This window comes from Zea mays, chromosome 2 (genome assembly GCF_902167145.1).
Source record: "Zea mays cultivar B73 chromosome 2, Zm-B73-REFERENCE-NAM-5.0, whole genome shotgun sequence".
In the NCBI taxonomy this organism is placed as follows: Eukaryota; Viridiplantae; Streptophyta; class Magnoliopsida; order Poales; family Poaceae; genus Zea; species Zea mays.
The window spans coordinates 6,517,046-6,527,665 of record NC_050097.1 but is presented as its reverse complement, the minus strand read 5'-3'; positions in this window follow the sequence as shown (position 1 = coordinate 6,527,665).

Here is a 10,620-nt window from a genome sequence, read left to right as displayed (position 1 = left end):
CCACAACACATGTACAACCGGCTCAAAACCTTGGTAAATCAAGTACGCAACCTCGGGAGCGTAAAGTGGGATGACCACGAGATGGTTAAGGTTATTCTAAGATCTCTTATTTTCCTTAACCCTACTCAAGTTCAATTAATCCGTGGTAATCCTAGATATACTAAAATGACCCCCGAGGAAGTTATCGGGAATTTTGTGAGTTTTGAGTGCATGATCGAAGGCTCGAGGAAGATCAACGAGCTTGATGATGCCACCACATCCGAAGCTCAACCCGTTGCATTCAAGGCAACGGAGGAGAAGAAGGAGGAGTCTACACCAAGTCGACAACCAATAGACGCCTCCAAACTCGACAATGAGGAAATGGCGCTCGTCATCAAGAGCTTCCGCCAAATCCTCAAGCAAAGGAGGGGGAAGGATTACAAATCCCGCTCCAAGAAGGTTTGCTACAAGTGTGGTAAGCCCGGTCATTTTATTGCTAAATGTCCTATATCTAGTGACAGTGACCGAGGTGACGACAAGAAGGGGAGGCGAAAGGAGAAGAAGAGGTACTACAAGAAGAAGGGCGGTGATGCCCATGTTTGTCGGGAGTGGGACTCCGACGAAAGCTCAAGCGACTCCTCCGATGACGAGGACGCCGCTAACATCGCCGTCACCAAGGGACTCCTCTTCCCCAACGTCGGCCACAAATGCCTCATGGCAAAGGACGGCAAAAAGAAGAAGGTTAAATCCAACTCCTCCACTAAATATGAGTCTTCTAGTGATGATAATGCTAGTTGTGAGGAAGATAATTTGCGTACTCTTTTTGCCAACCTTAACATGGAACAAAAAGAGAAATTAAATGAACTAATTAGTGCCATCCATGAGAAGGATGATCTCTTGGACTCCCAAGAGGACTTCCTAATCAAGGAAAATAAAAAACATGTTAAGGTTAAAAATGCTTACGCTCTACAAGTTGAAAAATGTGAAAAATTGTCTAGTGAGCTAAGCACTTGCCGTGAGATGATTGACAACCTTAGAAATGAAAATACTAGTTTAAATGCTAAGGTTGATTCTCATGTTTGTAATGTTTCAATTCCCAATCCTAGAGATAATAATGATAATTTGCTTGCTAGGATTGAAGAATTAAACATTTCTCTTGCTAGCCTTAGATTAGAGAATGAAAATTTGATTGCTAAGGCTAAAGATTTTGATGTTTGCAATGCTACCATTTCCGACCTTAGAACTAAGAATGAAATGTTGCATGCTAAGGTTGTAGAACTTAAATCTTGCAAACCCTCTACATCTAATGTTGAGCATGTTTCTATTTGCACTAGATGTAGAGATATTGATGTTAATGCTATTCATGATCACATGTCGTTAATTAAACAACAAAATGATCACATAGCAAAACTAGATGCTAAAATTGCCGAGCATAACTTAGAAAATGAAAAATTTAAATTTGCTAGAAGTATGCTCTATAATGGGAGACGCCCTGGCATCAAGGATGGCATTGGCTTCCAAAGGGGAGACAATGTCAAACTTAATGCCCCTCCTAAGAACTTGTCTAACTTTGTTAAGGGCAAGGCTCCCATGCCTCAGGACAACGAGGGCTACATTTTGTACCCTGCCGGTTATCCCGAGAGCAAAATTAGGAAAATTCATTCTAGGAAGTCTCACTCTGGCCCTAATCATATGTATAAGGGTGAGACATCTAGCTCTAGGCAACCAACCCGTGCCAAGTTGCCTAGAAAGAAAACTCCTATTGCATCAAATGATCATGCTATTTCATTTAAAACTTTTGATGCTTCTTATGTGCTTACAAGCAAATCCGGCAAGGTAGTTGCCAAATTTGTTGGGGGCAAACACAAGGAGTCAAAGACTTGTGTTTGGGTACCCAAAGTTCTTGTGTCTAATGCCAAAGGACCCAAAACCGTTTGGGTACCTAAAGTCAAGAACTAAAATTGTTTTGTAGGTTTATGCATCCGGGGGCTCAAGTTGGATACTCGACAGCGGGTGCACAAACCACATGACCGGGGAGAAAAGGATGTTCTCCTCATATGAGAAAAACCAAGATCCCCAACGAGCTATCACATTTGGGGATGGAAATCAAGGTTTGGTCAAAGGATTGGGTAAAATTGCTATATCTCCTGATCATTCTATTTCAAATGTTTTTCTTGTAGATTCTTTAGATTACAACTTGCTTTCTGTTTCCCAATTATGTCAAATGGGCTACAACTGTCTATTCACTGATGTAGGTGTCACTGTCTTTAGAAGAAGTGATGATTCAATAGCATTTAAGGGAGTGTTAGAGGGTCAGCTATACTTGGTAGATTTTGATAGAGCTGAACTCGACACTTGCTTAATTGCTAAGACTAACATGGGTTGGCTCTGGCACCGCCGACTAGCCCATGTTGGGATGAAGAATCTTCACAAGCTTCTAAAGGGAGAACACATTTTAGGATTAACAAATGTTCATTTTGAGAAAGACAGGGTTTGTAGCGCATGCCAGGCAGGAAAGCAAGTTGGAGTTCATCATCCACACAAGAACATCATGACGACCGACATGCCGCTTGAGCTACTCCACATGGATCTATTCGGCCCGATTGCTTACATAAGCATCGGCGGGAGTAAGTATTGTCTTGTAATAGTGGATGATTATTCTCGCTTCACTTGGGTATTCTTTTTACAGGAAAAATCTCAAACCCAAGAGACCTTAAAGGGATTCTTGAGACGGGCTCAAAATGAGTTCGGCTTAAGGATCAAGAAAATAAGAAGCGACAACGGGACGGAGTTCAAGAACTCTCAAATCGAAGGCTTCCTTGAGGAGGAGGGCATCAAGCATGAGTTCTCTTCTCCCTACACGCCTCAACAAAATGGTGTAGTGGAGAGGAAGAATCGAACTCTATTGGACATGGCAAGAACCATGCTTGATGAGTACAAGACACCGGACCGGTTTTGGGCCGAAGCGGTCAACACCGCCTGCTACGCCATCAACCGGTTATATCTTCACCGAATCCTCAAGAAGACATCCTATGAACTCCTAACCGGTAAAAAGCCCAACATTTCATACTTTAGAGTTTTTGGTAGCAAATGCTTTATTCTTGTTAAAAGAGGTAGAAAATCTAAATTTGCTCCTAAAACTGTAGAAGGCTTTTTACTTGGTTATGACTCAAACACAAGGGCGTATAGGGTCTTTAACAAGTCCACTGGACTAGTTGAAGTCTCATGTGACGTTGTGTTTGATGAAACTAACGGCTCTCAAGTAGAGCAAGTTGATCTTGATGAGATAGGTGAAGAACAGGCTCCATGCATAGCGCTAAGGAACATGTCCATTGGGGATGTGTGTCCTAAGGAATCCGAAGAGCCTCCACATGCACAAGATCAACCATCCTCCTCCACGCAAGCATCTCCACCAACTCAAAATGAGGAAGAGGCTCAAGTTGATGAAGTAGAAGATCAAGCAAATGAGCCACCTCAAGATGATGGCAATAATCAAGGGGGAGATGCAAATGATCAAGACAAGGAGGATGAAGAGCAAAGACCGCCACACCCAAGAGTCCACCAAGCAATCCAACGAGATCACCCCGTCGACACCATCCTCGGCGACATTCATAAGGGGGTAACTACTAGATCTCGTATTGCACATTTTTGTGAACATTACTCGTTTGTTTCCTCTATTGAGCCACACAGGGTAGAGGAAGCACTACAAGATTCGGATTGGGTGGTGGCGATGCAAGAGGAGCTCAACAACTTCACTAGAAATGAGGTATGGCATTTAGTTCCACGTCCTAACCAAAATGTTGTAGGAACCAAATGGGTCTTCCGCAACAAGCAAGATGAGCATGGTGTGGTGACAAGGAACAAAGCTCGACTTGTGGCCAAGGGATACTCCCAAGTCGAAGGTTTGGATTTCGGTGAAACCTATGCACCCGTAGCTAGGCTTGAGTCAATTCGCATATTATTAGCCTATGCTACTTACCATGGCTTTAAGCTTTATCAAATGGACGTGAAAAGTGCCTTCCTCAATGGACCAATCAAGGAAGAGGTCTATGTTGAGCAACCTCCCGGCTTTGAAGACAGTAAGTATCCTAACCATGTCTATAAGCTCTCTAAGGCGCTTTATGGGCTCAAGCAAGCCCCAAGAGCATGGTATGAATGCCTTAGAGACTTTCTCATTGCTAATGGCTTCAAAGTCGGAAAAGCCGATCCTACACTCTTTACTAAAACTCTTGAAAATGACTTGTTTGTATGCCAAATTTATGTTGATGATATTATATTTGGGTCTACTAACGAGTCTACATGTGAAGAGTTTAGTAGGATTATGACACAGAAATTCGAGATGTCTATGATGGGGGAGTTGAAATATTTCTTAGGATTCCAAGTAAAGCAACTCCAGGAGGGCACCTTCATTAGCCAAACGAAGTACACTCAAGACATCCTAAGCAAGTTTGGAATGAAGGATGCCAAGCCCATCAAGACACCCATGGGAACCAATGGGCATCTCGACCTCGACACGGGAGGTAAGTCCGTGGATCAAAAGGTATACCGGTCGATGATTGGTTCATTGCTTTATTTATGTGCATCTCGACCGGACATTATGCTTTCCGTTTGCATGTGTGCAAGATTCCAAGCCGACCCTAAGGAATCACACCTTACGGCCGTAAAACGAATCTTGAGATATTTGGCTTATACACCTAAGTTTGGGCTTTGGTACCCTCGGGGATCCACATTTGATTTGATTGGTTATTCGGATGCCGATTGGGCAGGGTGTAAGATTAATAGAAAGAGCACATCGGGGACTTGCCAGTTCTTGGGAAGATCCTTGGTGTCTTGGGCTTCAAAGAAGCAAAATTCGGTCGCTCTTTCAACCGCCGAAGCCGAGTATATTGCCGCAGGCCATTGTTGCGCTCAATTGCTTTGGATGAGGCAAACCCTGCGGGACTACGGTTACAAATTAACCAAAGTCCCTTTGCTATGTGATAATGAGAGTGCAATTAAAATGGCCGACAATCCCGTCGAGCATAGCCGCACTAAGCACATAGCCATTCGGTATCATTTTCTTAGGGATCACCAACAAAAGGGAGATATCGAGATTGCATACATTAATACTAAAGATCAATTAGCCGATATCTTTACCAAGCCTCTTGACGAACAAACTTTTACCAAACTTAGGCATGAGCTCAATATTCTTGATTCTAGGAATTTCTTTTGCTAACTTGCACACATGGCTCATAAATATACCTTTGATCATGTCTCTTTTGTATATGCTATGACTAATGTGTTTTCAAGAGTGTTTCAAACCAAGTCATAGGTATATTAAAAGGGAATTGGAGTCTTCGGCGAAGACAAAGGCTTCCACTCCACTCCACTACTCTTCCTTCGCCGTCACTCCGAGCATCTCTCCAACTTTGGTATACTCTTCATTCATTTATCTTATGACCAAAGGAGGAGAAAATACTTCGAGGGCTCTAATGATTCCGTTTTTGGCGATTCATGCCAAAGGGGGAGAAAGTATGAGCCCAAAGCAAAAGGACCGCACCACCACCAATTTCAAAAAATTAGTGTTTTCCAAGAGTATTTTTCAATTGGTATCTTATTGAGTTCAAAAGGGGAAGAAAATAGTATTTCAACTTGAATCATCAAAACCCTCTTGAACACTAAGAGGATGATTTCATTTAGGGGGAGTTTTGTTAAGTCAAAGGAAAAGCATTTGAAACAAGAAAAAAAAATTCAAATCTTGAAAATGCTTTGTAAACTCTTACTCATTTACCTTTGACTATTTGCAAAAGATCTTTGAAATGGATTTACAAAAGGATTTGCAAAAACAAAACATGTGGTGCAAACGTGGTCCAAAATGTTAAAATTAGAAAGAAACATTCCATGCATATCTTGTAAGTAGTTTTATTGGCTCAATTCCAAGCAACCTTTACACTTACATTATGCAAACTAGTTCAGTTATGCACTTCTATATTTGCTTTGGTTTGTGTTGGCATCAATCACCAAAAAGGGGGAGATTGAAAGGGAATTAGGCTTACACCTAGTTCCTATAATATTTTGGTGGTTGAATTGCCCAACACAAATCTTTGGACTAACCAGTTTGCCCAAGTGTATAGATTATACAGGTGTAAAAGGTTCACACTCAGCCAATAAAAAGACCAAGTTTTGGATTCAACAAAGGAGCAAAGGGGCAACCGAAGGCACCCCTGGTCTGGCGCACCGGACTGTCCGGTGAGCCACCGGACATGTCCGGTGCACCAGGGGGACTCAGTCTCAAACTCGCCACCTTCGGGAATTCCCTGAGGCGACTCGGCTATAATTCACCGGACTGTCCGGTGTACACCGGACAGTGTCCGGTGCGCCAAAGGAAGTCGGCCTCAGGAACTCGCCTGCTTCGGGAAACTCCAACGGCTAGTCCACTATAATTCACCGGACTGTCCGGTGTGCACCGGACTGTCCGGTGCGACTCCGGAGCAACGGTCATCTCCGCGCCAACGGCTCCCTGCCGCGCATTTAATACGCGCTCTGCGCGCGCAGGAGTCAGAATCGCCCATGCTGGCACACCGGACAGTAAACAGTACCTGTCCGGTGTGCACCTGACACCCAGGCGGGCCCACAAGTCAGAAGCTCCAACGGTCAGAATCCAACGGCAGTGATGACGTGGCAGGGGGCACCGGACTGTCCGGTGCGCCATCGTGCAGACAACCCTGCCAACGGTCAAGTTTGGTGGTTGGGGCTATAAATACCCCAACCACCCCACCTTTCATTGCATCCAAGTTTTCCACTTCCCAACTACTACAAGAGCTCTAGCATTCAATTCTAGACACACAAAAGAGATCAAATCCTCTCCAATTCCACACAAAGCCCTAGTGAGAGTGATTTGCCGTGTTCATTTGAGCTCTTGCGCTTGGATTGCTTCTTTTCTTTCTCACTTGTTCTTGTGATCAAAACTCCATTGTAATCAAGGCAAGAGGCACCAATTGTGTGGTGGCCCTTGCAGGGAAGTTTTGTTCCCGGCTTTGATTTGAGAAGAGAAGCTCACTCGGTCTGAGGGACCGTTTGAGAGAGGGAAGGGTTGAAAGAGACCCGGCCTTTGTGGCCTCCTCAATGGGGAGTAGGTTTGCAAGAACCGAACCTCGGTAAAACAAATCCGCGTGTCACACTCTTCATTTGCTTGCGACTTGTTTTGCGCCCTCTCTCGCGGACTTGTTTATATTTCTAACGCTAACCCGGCTTGTAGTTGTGTTTATATTTGTAAATTTCAGTTTCGCCCTATTCACCCCCCTCTAGGCGACTATCACCCTCGCCCGCCCCCGCCTTGCCCGCGCCGCCGTGCCCCTCGCCCGCCCCCGCCGTGCCCCTCGCCCTTGCCCGCGCCCCTCGCCGTGCCCCCGCCACCAACGCTGCGTGCCACCACCGCCGCCGGAGGCCGCCTCCTCGCGCGCCGCCATCGCCGCCCGGCCACGCCACGCGAAGGATCCGTCGCCCCCACGCGAAGTATAAACTTTTTATGCGTCAATTTTTATTTATTATTGATTAGATGATAGATTGTATAAATCATGTAAGCCGAGGTCACCCAACCATTTATATAGCTGCGCCCGAGGTCACCATGTAGTTGTGGATCTACCAAGTTATTCGCATCTCCATCATGAAGCATTGTGATGGCTTGCAATGGGAAATAAGAAATGTGACAACTGCTAGTAGTGTATACTTTAGGTGAATTGCTTCTTACTGTGTGCATGTCAGCCATCGTGCTGTTAGTTTTATTTGCAGGTTTTAAAAACCTCAACGTACAGGGGAGGTGATGTCGATTTTTTTGTATTAACAGACTTGTGTTTCTTTTTTACAGAGAAGATACTTGTCTTCCTAGCCGCTGCGGGTCTGCCTGCACCGCGTCGCGTCGCCACTGCACCGACCCACCACAGCCCCACTAGCCTGACTCCACCGCCACCCTAGGTATAACCTCTATTTCCGCATCATGGTCGTAGATCACGTAACCTAGTTAGGCGTCTCCCGTTCGAAAGAGATACGGTGTAGATATGTAGATCTTTGCATATCTACAAATGTATCAGTTTCGAATTGTCCACGTTTTTTGGACAACTCGCGGTTGCGTAGATGGTGTTAGTTTCCATGCTCTACTCCGGTCCGAGACAGAGTTTCGGCGTCACCTCCCTGTTGTTCTCCGGACAGTACACTCTCCCTGCCAGGACGTGTATCCGGAGAACAACGGGGAGGTGCTACCGAAATTCTATCTCGGATCGGAGTAGAGCATGGAAACTAACTCCATCTATGCAACCGCGGGTGGGATTAGGACCTATCCTCACCTATTAGAAGGTAGGAACATAGTGTACATGCATTACATGTCTATATTAAACAATACTCGGTTATATATGTTAGAGGATGGAGGACCGTGAGTGGATGTACACGGGCCGCGTTCGACGTAATGATGTCACCCCTGAATGGATTAGGAAGACCGATGCTTTTGTGGAACGGGCATTTGGCGAAGCTGCTAAAGGAGCTAGTCTAGTCCCTTGTCCGTGCAGCAAATGTGCCAACAGGAAAAGGAAAACAAAGAAGGCCATGGTAGAACATATTTGGAAGAATGGATTTACGCCGGACTATACTCGGTGGATCTTCCATGGTGAAGTGCATCACACGAGAGAGGAGGTGGTGAGACAACGCGTCGAGGATTATGATGCTGATGCCGGGGTAGCGGACATGTTGAACGACTATCACGAGGCACAGTTCGCCGAAGGACGTATGGAGGACGAGCCAGAGGCGACCACAAAGGCATTCTACGACATGTTTGACGCGGCACAGAAACCCCTTCACAGCAAGACAAAGGTTTCTCAACTGGATGCCATTGGGCGTATAATGGCGTTCAAGTCGCAGTATAGCATGAGTCGAGACGCCTTCGATGGTTTGTTGACAGTTATTGGCAGCCTGCTTCCGGAGGATCACGTTCTGCCAAAGAGCATGTACGAGGCACAGAAACTCCTTCGTGCACTCAAGATGACGTATGAGCAGATACATGCTTGTCCGAAGGGCTGCGTCCTATTTAGGAAAGAACACACTGAGGTAAAGTACTGTCCGAAGTGTAAATCGTCTAGGTTCATGGAGGTAGACTCTGGTGATGGACAGAAGAGGCAGCTCGACATTCCCGTGACAATCCTACTGAGAGCACCTAGAGGGGGGGTGAATAGGTGATCCTGTAAAAACTTAAACTTAAAGCCACAAAAACTTGGTTAAGTGTTAGCACAAGAAGGCCAAGTGGCTAGAGAGGAGTTCTTGCAAAACACAACAACCACAAGAGGATCAACACAGATAGACATAGTGGTTTATCCTGTGGTTCGGCCAAGTACAAAACTTGCCTACTCCACGTTGTGGCGTCCCAACGGACGAGGGTTGCAATCAACCCCTCTCAAGCGGTCCAAAGACCCACTTGAATACCACGGTGTTTTGCTTTGTTTACTTTATCCCGCTCGCGAGGAATCTCCACAACTTGGAGTCTCTCACCCTTACACTTTGATGTTCACAAAGAAGCACGGAGTAAGGAAGGGATGAGCAACACACACGAGACACAAAATCAGAGCGACAACACGCACACAAGTCGCAACAAGAGCTCACAACACAACCCGACGAGTTCACAACTCAAATAGAGCTCTAGATGCTATCACAAAGAATCAAATGCGCGGAATTGAAGTCTTGGTGCTTAGGAATGCTTAGAGAATGCTTGGTGTACTCCTCCATGCGCCTAGGGGTCCCTTTTATAGCCCCAAGGCAGCTAGGAGCCGTTGAGAGCATTCCAGGAAGGCAATTCTTGCCTTCAGTCGCCTGGCGCACCGGACACTGTCCGGTGCGGATTTCTTTCCTTCTTTGGCGAAGCCGACCGTTGGAGATTCAGAGCCATTGGCGCACCGGACACTGTCCGGTGCCCCATTGTGACCGTTGGCTCGGCCACACGTCACGCGCGGAATCCTCGGCCGACCATTGGCCCGGCTGACTGTTGGCTCACCGGACAGTCCGGTGCACCACCGGACAGTCCGGTGAATTATAGCCGTACGCTGTTAATCATCTCCCGAGAGCGATGAGTTCGCCTGTGAACGGCTCACCGGACAGTCCGGTGCACCACCGGACAGTCCGGTGATTTATAGTCGTACACCGTCGTCGAAGTCCCGAGAACAGCAAGTTCGCCAGAGTCCGGTGCACCACCGGACACTGTTCATTGCACCACCGGACAGTCCGGTGCACCCAGACTGATCAGACTTTGGCTGAAAGAAGCTATCTCTTTTCCAATTCGATTTCTCCTGTTTCCAGCACTTAGACACAATACATTAGTTCTCAAAACAATGTACTAAGTCTAGAAACATACCTTTAGACTTGATTTGCACCTTGTCCATCACTTGGCATAGATTTACACTTAAGCACTTGTGTTGGCACTCAATCACTAAAATACTTAGAAATGGCCCAAGGGCACATTTCCCTTTCAATCTCCCCCTTTTTGGTGATTTATGCCAACACAACAAAAAGCAACTAAAAGAAGTGCAACATCAATACAAATGAGAACTCAAAATTATTTTGATTCAAATTTGGCATATATGGATCATACTTTGCCACCACTTGGTTTGTTTTTGCAAATCAAAC